Source organism: Hirundo rustica, chromosome 2, assembly GCF_015227805.2.
Source record: "Hirundo rustica isolate bHirRus1 chromosome 2, bHirRus1.pri.v3, whole genome shotgun sequence".
Lineage (NCBI taxonomy): Eukaryota > Metazoa > Chordata > Aves > Passeriformes > Hirundinidae > Hirundo > Hirundo rustica.
Window position 1 is genome coordinate 28012408 of NC_053451.1, and position 20473 is coordinate 28032880.

Sequence of the window (20473 nt, forward strand, 5' to 3'; positions counted from 1 at the left end):
GAAGGGCTTTTCTTCACCTTCTCCACAGTAAATAAATCACACACAACTTGACAAGATCTGAAGTAACCACTACAAAAACAAAACAAACAACAACAACAAAAAAAAAGCCAATCACAGCCACTTCATTTATTGACAACCCCCACCACAGCATGTTTTCCCTTCAATTCACAACTCACTGTTCCAATCAGTACACTCCTTAAACCATCAATCCTAAAAGCAGAATTAATTATAAAGCCATTTAGGAGCATAAGAGCTTTTAGCAAAACATGACGAAATTCACTGTCAACAAGACCCACATCATCTTGGTTTTAAGCAGTATCTCACACTGTGATCTTTAATGATCAGTTAAGGTTTTAAGATTTGCACACAGAAAGAAGAGTACTGTTCAAAACTTGGTTTAAACAAGAAGTTATTCTAACAACAGACAAAAGTGGCCCATTCTAGTCCTAAAATATTTCAAGACGTCAGAAAGACGCACATCAGACTCTCAATAAAGCACCACCTTTACAAGCTTCTTTAAAAAACAGAGTTGCTCAGTGACTAATGTAAGACAAAAAAAGTTGCAGGCATTTAAAACAAGCATGAGGTAAAAAGAATGCATTGTTGCACCGAGTACTTTATTAGCCCTTACATTTTTCCAAAGTGCTATGAGGTTTACATTTAAAATAAATTATAGCAGCATTATTACCTTCAATATATCAGTACTAGGAATACAAAGCAACACTTTAATAGATGCACTGATGGAAACGCTTTCAAACTGAAGTTCTTCAGCCACTTTTCTCAATATGATTCACACCATATCCATATTTCTTCCAAACAATAACAAAACAAAGGACTGAGCTCCTCAATTTGATTGTCAAATCCAAGATCATTAATACTGTCTAACAGTATCAGTGCCTCTCTCCCTTAACTGAGAAGCAAAGAAAAAACTTTCAAAGCAGCAAAACATTATACTAAAAAGAGAAAATAAGCAATATCATTTAGGATAACTTTTACTTCTACCATGACCCACTTACATGAGAAAATAACTCCCTTGTATTCCTGCAAAAGCTACTCACACTCTGTCATGGCAGCAATATTGTGCTCAAATATCAGTAACAAAAACAGGCAAAATACTTCAGTGTGGGAATAATGTATTTTACAGGTATATTTCTCATATTCAAAGCTCAGTATCTGGAGGCAGTTTTTACTTTCTGACTAATTCCACCAACATTTTGCTGATAGGTACTGAAAGTCCTTTTCCAAAGGATCAACCATCCTTGAAATAATTGTATTTTTAATGAGGGAGAAGGTAACAGTGTATCTCACACCTTAATAAAAAGCTGGTCAAGGTATATTACATTAACCTAACTGCTTTATTGATAAATATGTTTGGTAAAACATATGGTTAACTTGCAAGTCCCCAAATACAATCCCCCTGTGTGAAAAAGAATTATGAAGTCTGAGTAGTTACCGAGTCTGATTCACTGAAATGAGTCACTGCTGAAGGTGCTTTGTGCACCTCCACAACTTTGCACCATCTATATCAAGTGCCAGGAAGATTTCGCTTTTACCTTTTTTGTTCTAAGTTTTCAGTTCCAGATGCTGCATGGAACAACCATAATATAAGCTCCATCACTCTACCAACTTCATCTGTTTTTAGATTCAAACTGCATGAAACAGCCATAAATTGGAAAACAAGTTTTGAACTCACATCTGTCTACACTGTAGGAAACACTGTATAAACACACAAAAGCTGTTGATTTCCAGAGCGCTATAATCCAATTAGAGTCATTAAGAAGGTTTGAATGGCACAGTCTGCTTTCCTTCAGTCACTCAGAAGAAAATACACAGACTCAATAGAGATGAAAAATCACAATGCTAACTGTATGATCAGATCAAAGCCTTTCTTCTAGGAAGTGACATTTTGAGATAAACATAAGAAAACAGTAAGATGAAGAGAAAGGTCAACAGGTATTTGAGGGAGTTTACAGGAGATAGTACAAGAGCTTCTTTTGCAGACACATATTCTCTGTGCAATTACCAATGATGGACAGCATGAGCTGCATGATACGTCATACTCTATATGCCAGCTGAAGACATATTTTCCCAAATATATTCACGTATAAGACCCTGATAGAAGAAAAATCGCACCCTTAAATAATAATGCCGTGTTTCTCCTGAGTTCTTAAGCAACATGAATTAAGTGAAAATACAGAATACAGATAAGAGAATGAGAAGACTTAGTATGTGTGACCCCCTCAAGTCACCAACAAGCTCCCTGGCTAGCAGAGGAAAGAGTAAGTAATCATTTAATACACGCAGAGAGCACTATATTAAAATACTCATAATTAGAGACCTCAGAAGAATCAATCTAAAAATATAAAATTGGAGAGAATCCCAGCACAAACACGTATACCAAAATCTGTCAAACTGTTTCCGTATCCCGCTCCCGCTTCCAAGCAACATGAGCAAACTCTTAAAATTTAAAGTATTTTGAGTAAATCTTCAAAACCCTACCTAAGAGAAAGCTACTTTCTTCCAGTCATCCCAAAAGCTTATTCAAAAGTCTCAAGAGAGGTTCAAGTACCATGAAACTACAGCAGTAGCTACTTTAAAGCAAGCAATGTTATTAAAATAACGTGTGATTAGACTGTTTTTGCCAAGAAGAACCATAAATAGATCTAATAATCAAAATCTGAAACTAGAAACAGGTGCAAGTTTTTTAAACAATCACTGCAATGAGTTATTGCAGCTGCCTATGCAGGAACACTGTATGCCCTCAAAGCGTCCACGAGCTGCCTAAATATCATTCAGAGAAGACCACAAATTGTAACGCTTGACACCCAAATCACCAACTGGAACTTAATGTGCTTTAATTATGCACTCAGTAGCACGTCTTCTGAACAGCTACCAAGCCTCACTTGTCAAGACAATGACTTTTAACAAAAGTCCTTAATATCTGCTGTGATGTAACAGACTCTTTAAAAAGCAAACTGAAAAAGAAAAAACCGTCTAAAAATTAGTTCAAATTTCTTTGTGAGATTCAAGATTAAAAAACACTGAAAGAAAAATTAGAACAGAGTCAAGAAAAGCAAACAAGCCACCAGCAACTGTTCTTGCCACTAAAAGCAGGCCACTGGCTTACTATACCAAAAGGACACACAGCTTATTATCATTTGGATTTTCAGCAGATGGATAGACAACTGTTAGAGGACATAAATATTTGTTTAAGCCCATCATTCAGAAATAACCTCCTGTGTGGAAATCGTGAACTTTTACCCTTTGGCCAAGCTTGATCTTCAACTGGAGGCTGCTTTCAGAGACAGTGAAACAAAACAAATCCAGGCACTACCAAAAAAAAAAAAAAAAAAAAAAAGGTCTGAGAGCACCTAAAAAACCCCCCATTTCATACATTAACTGCAAGACTTTACTCCAGTCTTTCAGCATACACAGTTTTGTAATATCCCCACATACCACAATCTCCTTACATTCTCTCAGGATATAGTGAAAATACACTCATGGCATACAAGAAGCATGGAGATACATATACTGCCCCTCACATGACTGGAGTCCGAAGGAGGAAGAACAGAGCAGTTGAGCTGGGTTTTGTCCTTGCTGGATCACCCTTCCTGTATGGATGGCTACATTACTCTTTACTGTCAAGCATGTACAGAAAAAGAGGCTAGATTATTTTTTTCTAATGTCTGGTTCTCGTCATGATCAACCTGCAAAAGTTACCACTTTATCCCAATTTGCTGGGCTGCTCTGAGACATCAGAAGTACTCTCATGAAGGAGTACCAGAGTTGGATGTGTCTGTGACAGCTGAAGAGGGAAGCTCCACCATTAACAGGGAGGCTGTTACTTAGCCTTCTTCCCCAAGGGAGTCAATAACAGTTCATTTCTCATTCAAGAGAAGATATGTAACACACTTTGAAAAATTATTGTTAAACAACTTTTTCACATACAGAAGCAATCTGTCGAAAGGAATCTGGGAATCCTGGTCAGTGGTAAGTTGAATCTGAGTCAGCAGTGCCCTGGCAGCCAGGAGGGCCAACATTGTGCTGGGAAGCATCAGGCACAGCATCACCAGCAGGGCAAGGGAGCGGATTGTCTTGCTCTCCTCTGCAGGGGTGCGGCTTCACCTCGAGATACTACAATATAAGAAACTCACTGAGCTATTTGAGAGGGTCCAAAGGAGAGTCATCCTCTGATGGTGAACCATCCTCTGGAGAGGAAGCCTTATGAGTGGCTGAGGTCACTTGGTCTGTTCAGCCTGGAGAACAGCACACGGAAGGGAGACCTCACTGTGGCCTGCAATTTCCTCACGAGGGGAAGAGGAGGGGCAGGGATTTCTTCTCCATGCTGACCAGTGACAGGACCTAAGGGAATGGCCTGAGGCTGAGTCAGGGGAGGTTTAGGTTGGATATTAGAAGGTTCTTCACCCAGAGGGTGGCTGGGCACTGGCACAGGCTCCTCAGGGCAGTGGTCACAGCACTGAGCCTGACAGAGTTCAAGAAGCATTTGGACAACAGTCTCGGGCACATGGTGGGACTCTTGGGGTTGTCCCATCAGTACCAGGAGTGGACTTGATGATCCTTGTGGGTCCTTTCCAACCCAAGATACTCTCTGATTCTGTGATTTATCACCCAGAAAATTACCCCAAAAAACAGATCCCTAGAGTGGTTTCTTTTAGACAAAGATGACAGTAGAATTTATTTCTAGCAAGTCGTTATATTTGCATATGACATGAGCACTGTTCCTCAAACAGAAGGAACATGAGACAGAATCCTTATTCAACTCCTATCCCTCTCCATCTGGTATCAGCTTTTTTCCTACTGCTGTGATACTTCCTCTTGACCTCCTTCATCATCCTGCTTTCTACCTTCCTTTACTACTATTTGTACTACCTTAGGCTTCATTAGGTTGCTCGCTTGGTCTTCAACAAGGGCACAGCCACCACTCTGGACACCAGTCCTCCTCACTGTAATCATTCAACTTATATGGACAATGCTAGGGAGAATTCACTAACACAGGTACTCTCCTTGAATCCTAAATATTCCCGAAAAGTCTACGCAGACCTTCTCCAAATAAAATTTCCTTCCACTCCTCTGCAAGAAATTATGCCCCTAATTGATCTTGTTTGCAGCCAAATCTCAGACCAAGAATCTGGGCTTTCAGCCACCTTCATCACTGCCCTCAAGACTTCTCATCTCCATGATGGAAGCTCACAGATCCTGTTTCAGATCTGGTCTCTTGTTTAAAAACCTTAGCCCCTGACATTTCTTTGTAGATAGTTGGGTGTCACCTTCAAGGCAAATAAACTGCAACTTTTAATCTTCCTTCCATATCTTTTGTTTAGCAGTGGAAACTTCTCCATTGTCCAGATTGCCAGTGTCTGGGCATTCTTCCCATTTTCTAGAACCTGACTACACCTAATTTATCTGCTTAGCTGCCAAGTATTTTAAATTCAGTCTTTCTTAACCCATAGCATTAGAAGCCTTAGAACTTGATTGTGCCCTTTCATCCAGCAATTCCACCAGGAAGACAAGCCACTTAACTATTGACATCCTTAGACTATGTATTTTTCTTTCTGTAATTTTTCCCCTGCAACTGTAATTCATCATGTACGGTTTTTTTAGAAACACTCAAAAAACACATCTACTTCCAGAAGTCCAGTATGTTAAATTCCCAGATTTCTATGCTGGCCATTAGAGATCACTTCTGCTTTTTTCCTTTACACTCCTTTACTGTCTCTACCTAGTTGTTTTCTTCTGTCTGGTAATTTCAGTATGGGCCTTGGAAATGGCTCTAGAATGAGGACAAGAAAAATTCTGGCAGAAAATATTTAGGGAGAATTTCAAAAACAGAGATTGACTGGGCACACAGAATTTGCAGAAGGGAGTGCAGAGTTGAAGCACATCCCTTATGTATGAAGTCCTCTACAAAACAAAAAGACACTGAGTATTCCTTGGTATCTTGTACAGTATTTTGGAACATAGCCAAGACCTTCATGAAGCCTGATATGCTAATAATTTATTAATAAAGAATGTTAACATAAAAGATAACTCATAGGGTTTCTTTACAACCATAATAAAAAGAACAAAACATACCTTCCAGTTAAGAACAAAACAGTACAGCTAACACTATCAAATGTGAAACAGGTATAGCCTTCAAAAGAAGAAAAAAAGAAAATGATGTGCAAGTAAGGGATCACACTTTGGGAATTACTTGCTTCCTATGTTATGAATATTTACACAAACCAAATTGGTAAAACTTATTTTGAGAATCTGTCAAGTGGTGTGACCATTAGCAAAGGCACTTGTTCCTCACCTCTGTCTACAGAAGCCACGTAATTCAAAAAAACAGCTTAAAAAAGAATGAGGGTGCCAAACTCAGGAAGCACTGCTATAGCTGGTACAGTCAGCTCAAGTTTTACTAGGGAAGAAAAGTAGTTGTTTTCTACAAACACTCCTACACTTGCACTTACATGAGCAGCCAGGCATTTGTCAACACTAAGAAGGGTCACTAGAGACCATGTAAACATTTTAAGCTTACATACAACTTCTTTGTTTTGTACAGTATCAGCTGAAACATATTTTCAGAAGAATCAGATCTATTATGTCAAGAGGAAAAATAATGCTTTTTAAGACTACAACAGCAATGAATGCAACTTTCACTAGTGGTGAGCAAACAAAATTACACGTTTTCGACTAGATACAAGCAAACTCATTCAGTTTTTAGCGTCTTAACGTCATTCAGGTACAAAACTACTTCATTAGAAAAAGCAATAGTTGCACAAAGTTCGACAGTGTAGAGTTTTCATTTACTACAGCTTTATCACCCACATCTCTTTTGTATCTCTTCTGCTCCTCCAGTGTAAAAGAGAATATAAATACATTTGCCTCAAGGCAGTAACACAATCAAAAATAGGCATTATTAAAGATTTTTTGATGATTCAAGGAACTTGAGTTAACATCTGCAACTAATTACTTCTGCGCAGAATATTAAGCCTCTGCAGAACAAGGTCTTAAATCTGTCAAAGCACTTAAAATGCTAATATAGAGGGAAAAAATATTTTTTAGGAATCAATCTTATGCTTAAAAAAGGACTCTGAAAAGTCTACTAAAAGTCCAGAAAACTTAGGATCTCTTCCTGTTTCCTCAAGAAAACTGAATGAAAAGAATGGTGGTACCTTGCCCTGTGTAAAACTATTTTAAATAGCTTCCTGTATCCTAGCACCATACTGACTGTAGCATCAGATCTTCCTTTCCAACTAGCACCCAAATGAGACAGACTTTATTTTTTAAAAGTAATGAAGATGAAAGAACTCTGCAAGAAATGGGAGCAAAAAATACACACAGACTATGGGAATAAGAAACAGAAAAAGGAATCAATACCGAACAAGAAAATTGGGCAAGATAAAAAGTTCACAATTCTCCATTTGGACATGTAAGGTTTATTTTGATGTGGGGTTTCAATCCACCAAAAACCAGCAGGATTATTTTAATTTAGGATGAATTTCAAAAGCCCATTACAATTAACAATGTCAAACCACAGCATTTTCTACTACAAATCACTCTAAGTCACTGGAAACACTGCTACTACACAAATTTAAACATGTATATAGCAACGTATTTACACTCTACTGGCTACAGTCAAGTCTAAGACAGCATGGACCAACAACTTGCCTACTGTATTATTTATCAACACAAAGAACAGTTTGATGAAGGCAGAATAATACACAGCTGGTCCTGTGATACTGAGGAAGTAATGAACTGAGTTCTCCTGCATGGCCAGTGCATCATCTCTGCTTCCTATTAAAGAAGGAATTTTTATAAATAAGCACATTTACATATAGGACAAGGCAGTCCCATTGATGTTGATGGCACAGATCAGACACTGAAGCAGTACTAAAAGGAAGCAGAGTACTCCCACATACAGCATTAAGTACTTGAGTATTATTTCTAATCTAATACTATTGCCCAAAACTAAGTTTCCAATAGCAAAAAACCCCAAAGATTTAAGCCCATCAAACAAACCATAAAGGAAAATAAGAGTGGTACATTCCATGAATTGGCATACATCACAAAAGTTGCTGCAGAGTCTGAAGCATTACTGCATTTTCCGTATCACTCAAAGCTCATCTTTCACAGAGGTCACCACACTACAAATCTTCACAAGCATTACTTATTTTTCTTTATTCTATACAAAATTGAGTATTTGTAAACTCGAGTTTTTCACTACGATAAACAAAGCTGCTTTGATAGAAGTTTTTCTGAGGAAAAGCTGCTAACTCAGCTGCCCAATAGATTCAAACACCTAAAGCCCAAGAATATCACTGGTTTCTGCTGCATCTTAATTTTCACCCTTTCAAGCACATGCCGACCCACAAGTTGCATGTGCAACTACTGTTCCATAGAACATTTTAATATTCTTTGGAATGAAAAGGTTTTGATTTTTCAGAAACATAATTCTTAAATATTTTTTACCTAAGGAAAATGAATCATGGGTTCCATTTTGTACACCACCAGCAACTGTTTCAGGGTATGCTCTACAGAAGCTTGAATTACATGTTCAGCACTACAGCACTGACTTGCTACTCCTTCACCTTCTGTACCACTCATATTGCCTAAGAGTTGTGCCAAGACAAGATGATGAGTTCAAAACCTCAGATTTGTACAGGAATTTTGAGAGGAGATGGGGACAAACACAAGAACAAAGTGACAACAGAAGAACTGCAACCGTACATGCGGGTTATACACGGTATCTTGCTCTCCTCCTTTTCTGATATTCCCAGAATTATAAATCTTTCCTTCTACACATGATACTACCAGGGGAAAAGAAAAAAGTTTCTGGAAGCATGGCAGAAAATCTCCAGGAGTAATGGAAAGGACCCAAATAATAGCCTCCAGAAAATAAAGTTCTGAGTAGGAGCTTGAGTCAGTTGAGAAAAATTCTTTTGCTTCTGCATATGCACATGTTAAAGCAAAGGAATTTTTAGCACATCTACTGATATGCATACACCCTTGTTCAAGTTGTTCAGCCCAATAAGAGAATGATATTTGTCTGCATAGTAATCTATGAAGAGCTTTCAAACATTTCACTGGAACAGAAACAGCAATATATGAAAATCTTTAGGCAAAAGAGAAGCAGGATCTTGCCTGTTTACCTTCATACGATTATAGCTTGAAAACTTTCATTCAGCAGGTATCAAAAGCTTGCTGCAATCACTGCATAAGATTATCACAGTCAAAGTTGCATTAATTCCTTGCAATGAGAAGTGCTTAATACAAACACTTTAAATACTTAATAGAACAGGACAGCCTCATTCTCCACCTGTGGTAGGACAGATGCTTCTGTGACATTCTACACAGACATAAGCTTGTTCTAAAATGAAAGAACAAGAGGGGACGTACTTGAAAAGAATTTGTCCAGAAAACCCCACACTAAATGTGTTATTCCAGGAGGAACAACAGCACAAAGAACAAAATCCCTGGTCTACTCAGGTTTTGGATAAAAGACCAGGAAAACCATAACACAGACCAAGAAAACTTTTCAAGCGACACAGTTAACAAGCAAACACCTCTATCAACCCCTTTCTTTGATTTTATTTTGCTAAGGATAGGGTTTGAAAACTTTATTTAGCTTCAACAACCAGAAAAAGTTGTTCACACCAACTGTGAGCAGTAATATCTTGCTGACTTCTAGAAGTATCAAGTAAGCAATTTTAAGACCAGAACCCGAGACAACAGAAAATAGGCTGACAAAAGACATTCGTCATATAGAATTGTGGTTGGGGGTAAGGGGGTGTCTTTCAAGAAAATTAAGAAGCAGCAGTAAGTAAAAAGTATGACAATCACTTCAATATTCTTGTGTTTCAAAATGGAAATCCTGGAGCTTTTCATCATTAAGAGAATCCACCATTTGAGCTAGTAGCAGGTGGCTGTCGTCCTCTATCTGTGTAAACTACAGGGAAAGAGAAAATACCCTGACAGGGTTTCATACATATCAACTTGCAGCAAAATAAGAGACTCCAGTTACAGCTGCACATTATATTTAAGCTGATTAATACCTGGCTACTGACAAGTGAAAAGTCCCAACAGCAAAAAGGCAAGGATCTGCTGGAAACTGAGGACTGTTAGATTAAAAAACGGTGAGATAAATGATAATTGGACAACCAAAACAACACCTAGAGCACAGATCACCACTGCGTGCACAAGCCCGGGCAGGTTAAGCTTTGGGAAGCTCTTCTCTGACAAACTCAGAGGGGACCCATCTGCAGATCCAACTTCCAGCTGGAGAGGTGACAACACTGCCTCCACTGCATACCTGAGATTGAGAAGTTACCCTGTGTGGTGAGACGATATCCTGGGTAAGTTAGAGTTGCCCACCATCAGTATGGATCTCCTCTGCTGATCAGCAGCCAGATAATGCCCAAAACACAGCTTCCCTAGCATTGTCACAGCCAGTCACCTGTGCACTTCTGTAGAAACAAGTCAGCTGGCACTTAAGGATGCCTGGATGTCCATACATGCTGCTGATTTAGTAAGTTAAAGACTGATTGTGTATGACTTCAGCATTACTACAATGATCAACTGTAACAGCTGAAATATTGGTTTACAGATAAAGGATGTTATAACCCTATATTCCTTATATTGGTTACCATCTCTGTGCAAATCACTCTTTTCACAGGGTTTTAGTGGCCCTGTAAAAGCAAGCTCACTTACTCCTTATGCTGGTACTCAGGAGACTGGGCAACAAGCCATTCAGCCAGTGGTGAGCTGAGCCAGCTGAAAAATTATGGATCATTTCAGGCCAAATCAGGTCTCCTAACTGGCTGACTGCCCAAACACTGATGTTGGGGCTAGAATATAGTCAAGATTAAATATCTGGGGACACAGCAGAACAGGAAATGAGCTTCAAAGTGGTTTAGACCTGCATGTTCAGGGATGTTAAACTAAAGGCCAAGGTACAAGTAGCGTGTTTTCTGCACACAAATTCACATGGCCATTAAGCACTACTATCCATGGCCGCTCCCTGCTATCACGTCTATCTATTGCATCACTCAGCCATACAGCTTCTTCTTCTCCAGATTACCCCACTGATATCACTTCTTCCATCAGCAAGAGTCACTCCCTACCATCCTAAATTTTATTTATGCCTTCTTGACTATCAACTTCCTCCAAATGTTTCCTCTCACCAGAGACTAATCAGAGGCCTTGGGATCTCAATCAGCCAATACCTGCCTCTTGACACCTGAGACAGCAATAATCTTTTTCTACTTGGGGAAAAAAGGGAAAGAAAGCATCAGCAATGATATTAGTGTGGTCTTAGTCTGAAAGTTCTTAATTGTTCAAATACCAAATAAGTTGACAGCAAAAAAAAAAAAAACCTAAGTGAGGGCTGTTACAAAGTAGAAGTAGCAAGTGGCATATAATGCAGACTCAGAGATGGCAAACTTTCAGGTAAGCAGATGGTACCAGGCTTCTCTGCATGGGAAACCCTCTGGCAGGTCCTACAGAGCTCTAAGGAAGTGACTACCCTCACACAGATGTTCTGTCAACTCAAGCTACCACATTTCCATAATGCTATTTTAATCACCCTGCCAAAGCTGCCTTGCACATCCCAGAAGCAACACTGCCATAAATATCTGATTGGAAGTTCATGCACATTGCTCAGATTTATCTTCCTCCTGTACCAATAATTGTTACAGTATGTCTGTATGGCAAATTGACACCTCTCTATCAATATGTTTAAAATCAGAACAGCGCTCAACACGCACGGTGCCATAAGCCCTGCAACGAAATGTTGTATCACAGAGCTTGAAGAGAAAGAAGAGAGTGACTATCCTGGGATCTCCCATAGGAAAGTGAGACGAGCTCTTCGTTATGGGGAATCAACACTAGGAGTGTGCAGCTCTGTCCAAACACAGGCTTAGAACAATTTCTCCTGACTTGTTCCTCTTGTCACTAGGACACCACTATGCACAACCCTCCTGGCTCACACACTCGCCTCGCCATGGCACAGCAGCAGCACTGGATTTGTCTGAAAGGTGCAGCTCCTTGCAGTGCAAGAGTGGCAGGATCACTCCCTTCCTTCTGTGTGGCAGCAGTTTAAAATGTAGCCCTGCCCTGCAGAAACAAGATGGACTACAGGGCAACAACAGTAACAACAACAACAAAAAAATTTAGTTCGAACCCAGTCTCCGATTATCAATAGTTTCCAGACGGTATTATGTGACATGTCGTGAGAAAAGCTCTGACAGGACAGGAGCTGCAGGCAATGTACTGTTATTAAATACAGTTGTCCTTGTTTCAGGGGGGAAATGTATACACACACACATACGTACATAGAGCACACAGGCTGTGATTCAAAAGGTTTTCATATAAAATGACACAGACTGCAGTGTGGATATACTTCACAGTAATGCTCTGTTAATTAAAATATGTAAGTTCTTCTCCCATTCAGCACCACTGGGACTAGTCAGAAGGAAAGAACACCAAAGCTTTATACCTCTCCACTCAGCAAATCAGCCACAACAGTAACTAAAGATAGAGCAACAGAATACCTGGAAATCATGACGTACAGTCTAATCTGCACTGTTTCCACAGAGCAAAACTCTATCTCATTATTCCCAAAGTTCTTTAATTTTGTCAGTAAAGCAGAGGATAAGAGACAGCTATATGACAAACTATTTAGCTTTCCAGGTGCTTTTAATAAGCTTCCACATGACAATAATCCCCACTGCTAATAAAATACCCAATTCTGATTCAGGAGACAGATAACTCAGTGTTGTTCTTTTTCCTTTTCAAAAAGGCCAGAAAAGCAACACTCGATTACTAACTCCCCTTCCAAAAAAAAACCCTAAAAATGCAAGTCTCAGACGACTTAGTACATCTATGAATATGGAAAGCAGGTATTTGCATGTCAGAGGAGAACATTCCCCTCATCAACAGACTGACAGAAACGTTGAGGGAGAAAGGGATCTCTGAAGGTCATCTGATCCAACCCCACTGCTCCAGCAGGGTGACCTAGAGCTGGTTGCCCAGGATCACGTCCAGATTGTTTCTGAATATCTTCAAGAATACAGACATCATTGCCACAAATTATGCAGGAGTTTGCTCATTTGCTCCATTCCATGAGCAAACAGCACAAAACATGAATGATAAGCTTCACTCTGCAAAAGATACCTTCCCAACTGAAATGTCTTCCCAACTGAGTAAACAACACTGCTGACAGCCATTTTGGTTAGCAAAATCCAGGATGTAGTCTATAAGGAATCACTAACCCAGAAAGAAGGTAAGGATGTCAGCATCATGACAGTAAACATAACAGAATGCAAAAAGAAAAAGTACGAGAGAAGAAACTATGATGTGTAAAATACTCTTAAGACATTACAATTAATTCAGCCAAAGATGACCTGGCATTCTTCAGAAATTGCTGAGCAAATCTTTGCTCATGTATCTCTGCAATCAAAATACTGTCAGGACACAATAAGTGAAACAAAATACAGCAAATGAGCCATGTTTCAGCAGTATGTACATTTAGAACTACCATGTGTGCTTTTCACAAGCCTATCATAATATTAACAGATTAGGCTAATGCAATGAAATGCTGATTTAAAGCTATCAGCACTATTTCCAGTATCAGTGAAATACTTTAATACTAAGATGTTTTACAAGCTACATATACAAGCTTTAGATGCACGCAGCAGCAGATAAGCTGAACACAAACCACTCTTGACATGACTATAACAGAAAACACACAGAAGTACCGCAGCCCAAAATACGAATCTAAAACAATGGGAGAGCTGGGGGTATAAAATGTCCCAGCGATTTGATCTTTGAGTTCTCTTCATCAACAGAATCTCAGGCTTTTCAGAGAGCTTCAGAAACAGTACACAGCATTGTTTTCCTCTGTTCATTTGCAGAATAAAATAACATATGCATGCAGCATGTAAAGTCTAATTTCTTCCTTCTCTACTGTCACCGAGACACACAAAGCAGTCACACGCAGACAAGAGGTTTTCCAGAGCAGAGGTTTCTCCGCCCACCTCAAAGCTGAGACAGGGCGGAGAGAGAGCCTCCTTGTTTATTTTTTACTTTATATACATTTGTGGGTCTAGCAGAAGATTGGCTTTTAGAGTTTTCACCTCTCAAGCCAACTGGCCAGACCAGCCATGAGTTACAATTGTTTTCAGGTTAGAAATATGCAAACAAAGGACAGAGAATGAAAAACAAAGGATTTGTTTATGTTACATCTGTGGAAAAAGGTAGAAAACTGCTCTTAAAATTGTACAATAACTAAAAAGATCGGACTCCATTTATGAAAATCAAAAGGCTCAGAAAAACCAGGGTAACACTCTACCACCACCATATACAACTTCCTGAACTCCCAACAAAATGCAGCCCATGGATAGTCGTAGTCACACGTCTGATTCCTCGCAGATTAAATTAAAATCTGTTTCATTACTTTAAATTATTATGGCAACGTTCTTCCTTCTTTCATGAAAAAGAGTTAATTTCACTAACAAAAACATCCACACTATAACAGTACATAATTAAGAAAAAGATGACTCAAGCAGGATAACACTGTCAATTTGACTGATCAAAGTTTTGGAAATGGAAAAAGACCCACAACCCTTTCCTTCACTACACTGGCTGCAGGCAACCAAGTCATGCTTGAGTCCAGATCTAACAGTTTCAAATACACTGGTCCAGAGTAAACAAGCATGCAGTCCCAAGATCACTAAACCAAAAATTTTACTCTCTTAGAACCCAAAAATACAGTGTGAGCTTGGGCTGAGCTCCTGCAAAAATAAATTGGTACCTTATAAGAGGATTCTCTCATTGCTGTACAAAAGGTAAGAAAAGAGTGTAATTGATGAGACACTAATTTAATTCAAGAGGAAAAATATTGACTCAAAGAGGCATAAAAGCCGAGGAAAAAAAGTGGAGCTGGAATATGTTGACTCAGCAAGATCAAGAATCAACACACTCCAAGATCAAAGGAGGCTGATATTTTCCTACCTTATACCCTCCAGGCCAGCAGGGACTCCTTGAGCTGGTAAGCACATTAATCCACAGTAAATTGCCTAACTGGCTAGGCTCCCTGCATGAGCCAGTAAATAATTGCTGTGTATCTCCTGCTTGAAGAACCTCTGTGCATGGTAGAAGATGCTGAACATTCACCCATGGCAATTTTAAAGACAGACTATTTCTCAGGACTAATGGTATGGCAAAAGGTCATATCCTAGCAGCCAATGTCCTGCATGGAAGATAATATTAGCTGGAAGTTCTTTCCAACCCTAAAGTAAAGGTACTGCAAAATTAAGCACTCAGACTAGGAAATGGAAGTTTTATTCCCTCCCCATAATTATTATGGCAACATCAATCATTACCATTTTGGATTCCAGAAATAAGGTATGGGGCAAAATGACACAAAACAGAGTATTTAAGATGGCTGTCAAAGCCCAGTGTAAGTTCCTTTCTTGAGGATTTCTTTAGTTTTATGGAGGCTTTTACTCATTCCTTCTTCCCAGGGCTTAAAGTTCAGTTATTATCAACAGGTTAAAAGAAGAGGCAGTATTACGCATCCATCACAATAACATGTTTCAGGACCATACCTAGCCTTTGTAGGAAAAAGGCTGGGGCAAAGGCTGTGATGTGAAAAACAGCACGGTTGTCCTGGCTTAGGGCAAATTTAGGGAGGAAATCTCTGAAGGGGTCCCTCTAAAAAGCAAATTCAAGCGGCTGCTCCCCCACTCGGTTTGGGAGACAAAAATCTCCTTTGAGAAAAGTAGAAAAAAACCTGTTTATTTAACAAGCAAAGTACTCACAAACATGGAAAATTGAGTAATTAATTAAACAATGGAACCTCTCGTTGCTCTGAAGACATGGCAAATTCAGACAGTCCTTGTCATGGGATGTAGTTCGGCTCACTCAGTCTCTTATCAGTCCCTCCTACACTGGAAAATGTCGTCCTGGGCCTCAGGCGGGAGCTCCTGGTGTTTTTCTGGGTTTTTGGTCCAAATCAAGGCTGATCAGTCCCAAGAACACGAAAAGCCACAGGCTGGGGACCTCCTCTGCCTCAGCCAGCAAAGCCGAGCTCTCTCCCAACAACACCATCCATGAGACAGAGCTGAAGCTCTTACCTCTGTGTTTTTGAATACAGCCACCTCAAGACATTCCACCGCTTCTCCTTCCCCCTCTTCACTCTCAGATCTCATTTTAAAGGTGCAAAACTTATTTCTGGCCTAAACAGATGAATGGGGATACAATTCAGCATCATAAAGTCATCCCAGGACATTGGTATTAAGGAATACAAGAAAAAATTCCGGGTTACACTTCAATCCAACTCTTCCTATCCTTTCCCAGCTTTTCCATCTCTAGAGAGCACAGAAGACGATGCTGCTGTTTTAGCAGTTCTGGAGTAGAGAGCCATGGCATAGCCCTTACCACTTCACTGCCCTGTTTTATTTCAACTGTTGAGCACTGAACTGAAAGCAGAAGGGTCAAATTGCTAAAAATAAGAGAACAATTCTATAAAAAGGAAAGGTAGAGCAGAAACTGAAAATAAAATACAAACCCAAAAACCATCTGCCACCAATGTGTTTGAACAGTTTGATGTAAATATAAGAGTTTCTAAATCTCAAAAGACATTCTATTTTAAGAAGCATTACTGAATACATTTTAAAGCTGGAAAGAGCAAGGTTATGGCTGATGGAGTTTAAGGCAATTTTTTCAAGACAGCTTGGAAGAACTCTACTTACAGTCTGTACAGGCCCCAAGATTTTTTCTTCTTAAAAGAACTCAGATATAGAAAAATGAATTTGTTAAGTATCACATTTAAGGCGTATTTAATTTTTTTTATGCTTTCATATATTTTCTAATTACTAAAACACTAGACAATATTACACATCTTGCATTTTGCCTAAAAATTCCACACTATGAATGCGTGAAGGTTCAAAACAAATTTGCTAATGAAACAAATAACAGCAAGTAATTACAACTGCCTCAAAAGTTACACCCACTGCTTTGGAGTTTGGGCTAGTTGCTACTTGGTTCACTTGTTAGTGCATGAAAGGAAGCTCCACAGATGTTTCCTTGTGTTTTTTTGTTTTTGTTTTTTTTCCTTTTAAACTCAAAAGGTACTTTAAATTTTCCCAGGATCACCACCACCACCAAATTCTAGAGATCGAAAAAATTTTAACAAAACCTTAATGGACTAAACCACTAAATCTTGTGACGGGTATTGATCGGGTGGCATGTGTCAGCATCTGAACCTCCCAGCACAAGTAAGGGTGGCATTTTCTCTGCTCTGCCTCAAGTCTCTCCTGCAAGTGTTCCTGCAGGTTACATTACCACTTGAAATGTCATCTATTTCATTGAGCATAATGATTCAGGCATCTTGCCAAATTGACACGAATATGTCAAGCCTCATTTTTCTTTGTAATAGCAGTAGATTGGATGATCTAGTCTCACTGTAGTGTGATGGCCAGATGCTATTCTGAGAAAATTATGTCTGAAGAGGGGAGACAGGGTGTCAAGCAAATGACGATGCATAACTGCAATAGCAAATCCATCTGAATAAAATTAGTGCTCAAGTGATTTATGGAAATCAAAACAAACATCAAAAGACCACAGATGTGTAAAACCCGGACCAAACCAAGGACCTGGGGTTCACATGAAGTCCTTATAACAGAATCACAAAAATTCCATTGTTTCACCAGCACACGCAAGAACAAAGTCACCATTAGGCATTTGGCTTAGTGAGTCAATAAACTGTTTCCATTGCCCACTCTAGCCAGCAAGCAGCTGTCAAACACTGCAATGCTAACATGGGGCTAAGTGAAAGGCAGTCAGAAAGAACAACAAAAAAACACTTCTGGAAGAGAACCTGGAATCTTTTCCATATTAAGGAATACCAAGAATGACAGAGTGATGGCAGGGCTTATTGTTTGGTTTTGGGTAGGGATTTGAGTGGATTTTGGTCTTGTTTTCACAAAAGAGCTTATTTTGGTTACCAACACAACTCTGAATTATTTCCGATCATCATGTTCATCAATGTCACTTTAAGAAAATACTGAACCAAGTTCATACAGAAGTTATTCATAAAAACTGCCAGTACAGTATCAGTCATCTCCTTAGCCACTGGCTTTGAAGTTTCACACTCAAGTACTTAAACGATGGTACTGACAACTAATTATCCACCTCACTGGGCAGTTTATAGATATTACATACACAGGCACCTTGCTATCCTTCCATAGGTATCAGACCCCCAACGTGACAAAGCTCCCAGATATGATAAAAAACTAAAAAAATTCTTAGTTATCAGTGTGGCAGCTACTGAAGACCAGTTAAGTTCCCTTCCAGCATCTGGGATTTGAAAAAATAGCTCATTTCACATAAAAACAGGTGTAATGGTGAAGCTCTTTGAACTTCTCACTGCATGGATCTGGAGCAGTCTAACAAGTGTAACAATTAGTAGATCCAGCTTGACTGTTTTTAAGTATCTAAATCAGAACAGCTCACAGTAACAACCAGATAAAATAATGTGTAAGACAGAGACAAAACTGAAGTTAAAGTTTTGTTTAATTGCTTGCATTATTTCACATTTGTTCTGATTTTTCTATTTACTGGAAAATGGCTGTATTACAGACTCACTAATATTTTAATTGTCATGGATTCCACTGTCTCTAGAAGGTGGAATTATTCACAAATTAGAAATCTGAATTTCCATTATACTCCTTATAACATCAGAACTCTGTGATGCAAAGAGCCTCTTTCACCTCTGTGATTTTTTCTTCTCCAGAACACTGCACATTGCAATTCAGAATTCACTACATGTGTTACTTAATCACTTGGAGAACACTTTCCACTCAAATAGAAGCCAGTGACAACAGAACAGATGCCTTTAGGAAACTAAAGATGTGTGATTACAGTACTGGAAAAAAAAAAAGACACATGCTTGCATCATCTGCAATTATTAAGTTTAGAATTAAATAGTCCTCAGTGTTTCCAAGATAAAACAGATTAAGAGATTTAAAGGTCACTAGAAACATGGTCCTGAGTCAAGCTAGTTCATGCTATCATTATTTCAAGACAAAATGCTTTCTTTCTGTGAGGAAAAAATAAAAAGGACAGGGGAGAAATATTGCATCTCAACCAAGAATATAACTTCCCCTCTTCTCTTAGCTTTCCCACTATGCCATCTCAAACAAGCCAAGAGAGTGGCAGGTCTTTTTTCAAGTTTTGTTTTTAAAGCATACAGCAAATTTTATTTCATAAAAGTAATGCAAACAAAACAGCAAGTCTGTGGTCCAGAAAGTCAGCTCTGGATTATGATTCTCTAAATATACTGCAGAAAGGATGCAAGTATTCTGCTGCAAAAGCAGATCCTCTAACTTGCACTGGGAAAACAGCATATAGCCCTCAAAATGCATTACATTGGTAAAGATAGCAACATAGCCAGAAAAATCTGCTCAAGATTAGCAGCACATGCCTGTAAGCTATTCTTACTAGCCAATAAACCTAAACCAGGAACAGAACCCACTATATTCACCACAAGTTTGTTTATCCAGCAGAACAGTCGAAGCAGGATGTGATCTTCCCATTTCCACTGAAGGATTTAAGGGATATACTTACATATCACAAATGATATGTTTCCCTCGCCCTTTGTAAGTGCATTCAGGTTGATCCAATAAAAAGTAAATTGGATTAGTTTGATTTACCACTGATGGTCACCTGCTCTTAAGTGGCCTGATGGCACACTTCAGCCTTAAAACATGTCAGCAGGTCACAGAGAGATATGATAACAAATTACTGAGAAAATACTTATGTAGCTTGTTTGTGCAAGCCTCAAATGCCTTGCTGGCCTGCAAACAGTGCTAAAACTCAGCTGAGATAAATGTCATCATGCAAAAGATTTCTAACCAGGTACTAGCATACAAAAAAAGCTGGAGCACCTCTTTATGAAGACAGGCTGAGAGACTTGGGGTTGATTCAACCTAGAGAAAGCTCCATGGACACCTTCTACCAGCCTTCCAGTACCAAAAGGCATCCTACAAAAAAGCTGGAGAGGGACTTTTTATAAGGGTGTGTAGTGATAGAATAAGGGAGAATTGCCTTAAACTGAAAAAGGTTTAGATTAGATGTTAGGAAGAAATCCTTTACTGTGAGGGTGACAAGGCACTGGAATGAGTTGTCCAGAAAACCTGTGGATACCTCACCCCTGGAAGTGTTCAGGGCCAGGTTGTATGGGGCTTTGAGCAACCTGGTCCAGTGGAAAGTGTCCCTGCTTTTGGCAGGGGAGTTAATAATTGATGTTCTTTGAGATACCTTCCAACCCAAACCCTTCTAGGATTTTGTGGAAATTGACAGTTCTGCATGCTGGTGTTAACAGACACAAAGTAATCTCTTAGAGCTTTATATAGCAAGAAAATACTTTCATCACATGCACTCCCTTAAAACTGTAATTTTGCTCATGCCA

At 39.1% G+C, this 20473-nt stretch overlaps 1 protein-coding gene across 1 annotated transcript in view; it reads right to left on the bottom strand.

Moving 5' to 3' along the window:
* Positions 1–20473, bottom strand: part of MAN1A2 (mannosidase alpha class 1A member 2) — a 134394-nt gene that overhangs the window by 105993 nt on the left and 7928 nt on the right. The gene's annotated exons all lie outside the window — the stretch shown is intronic.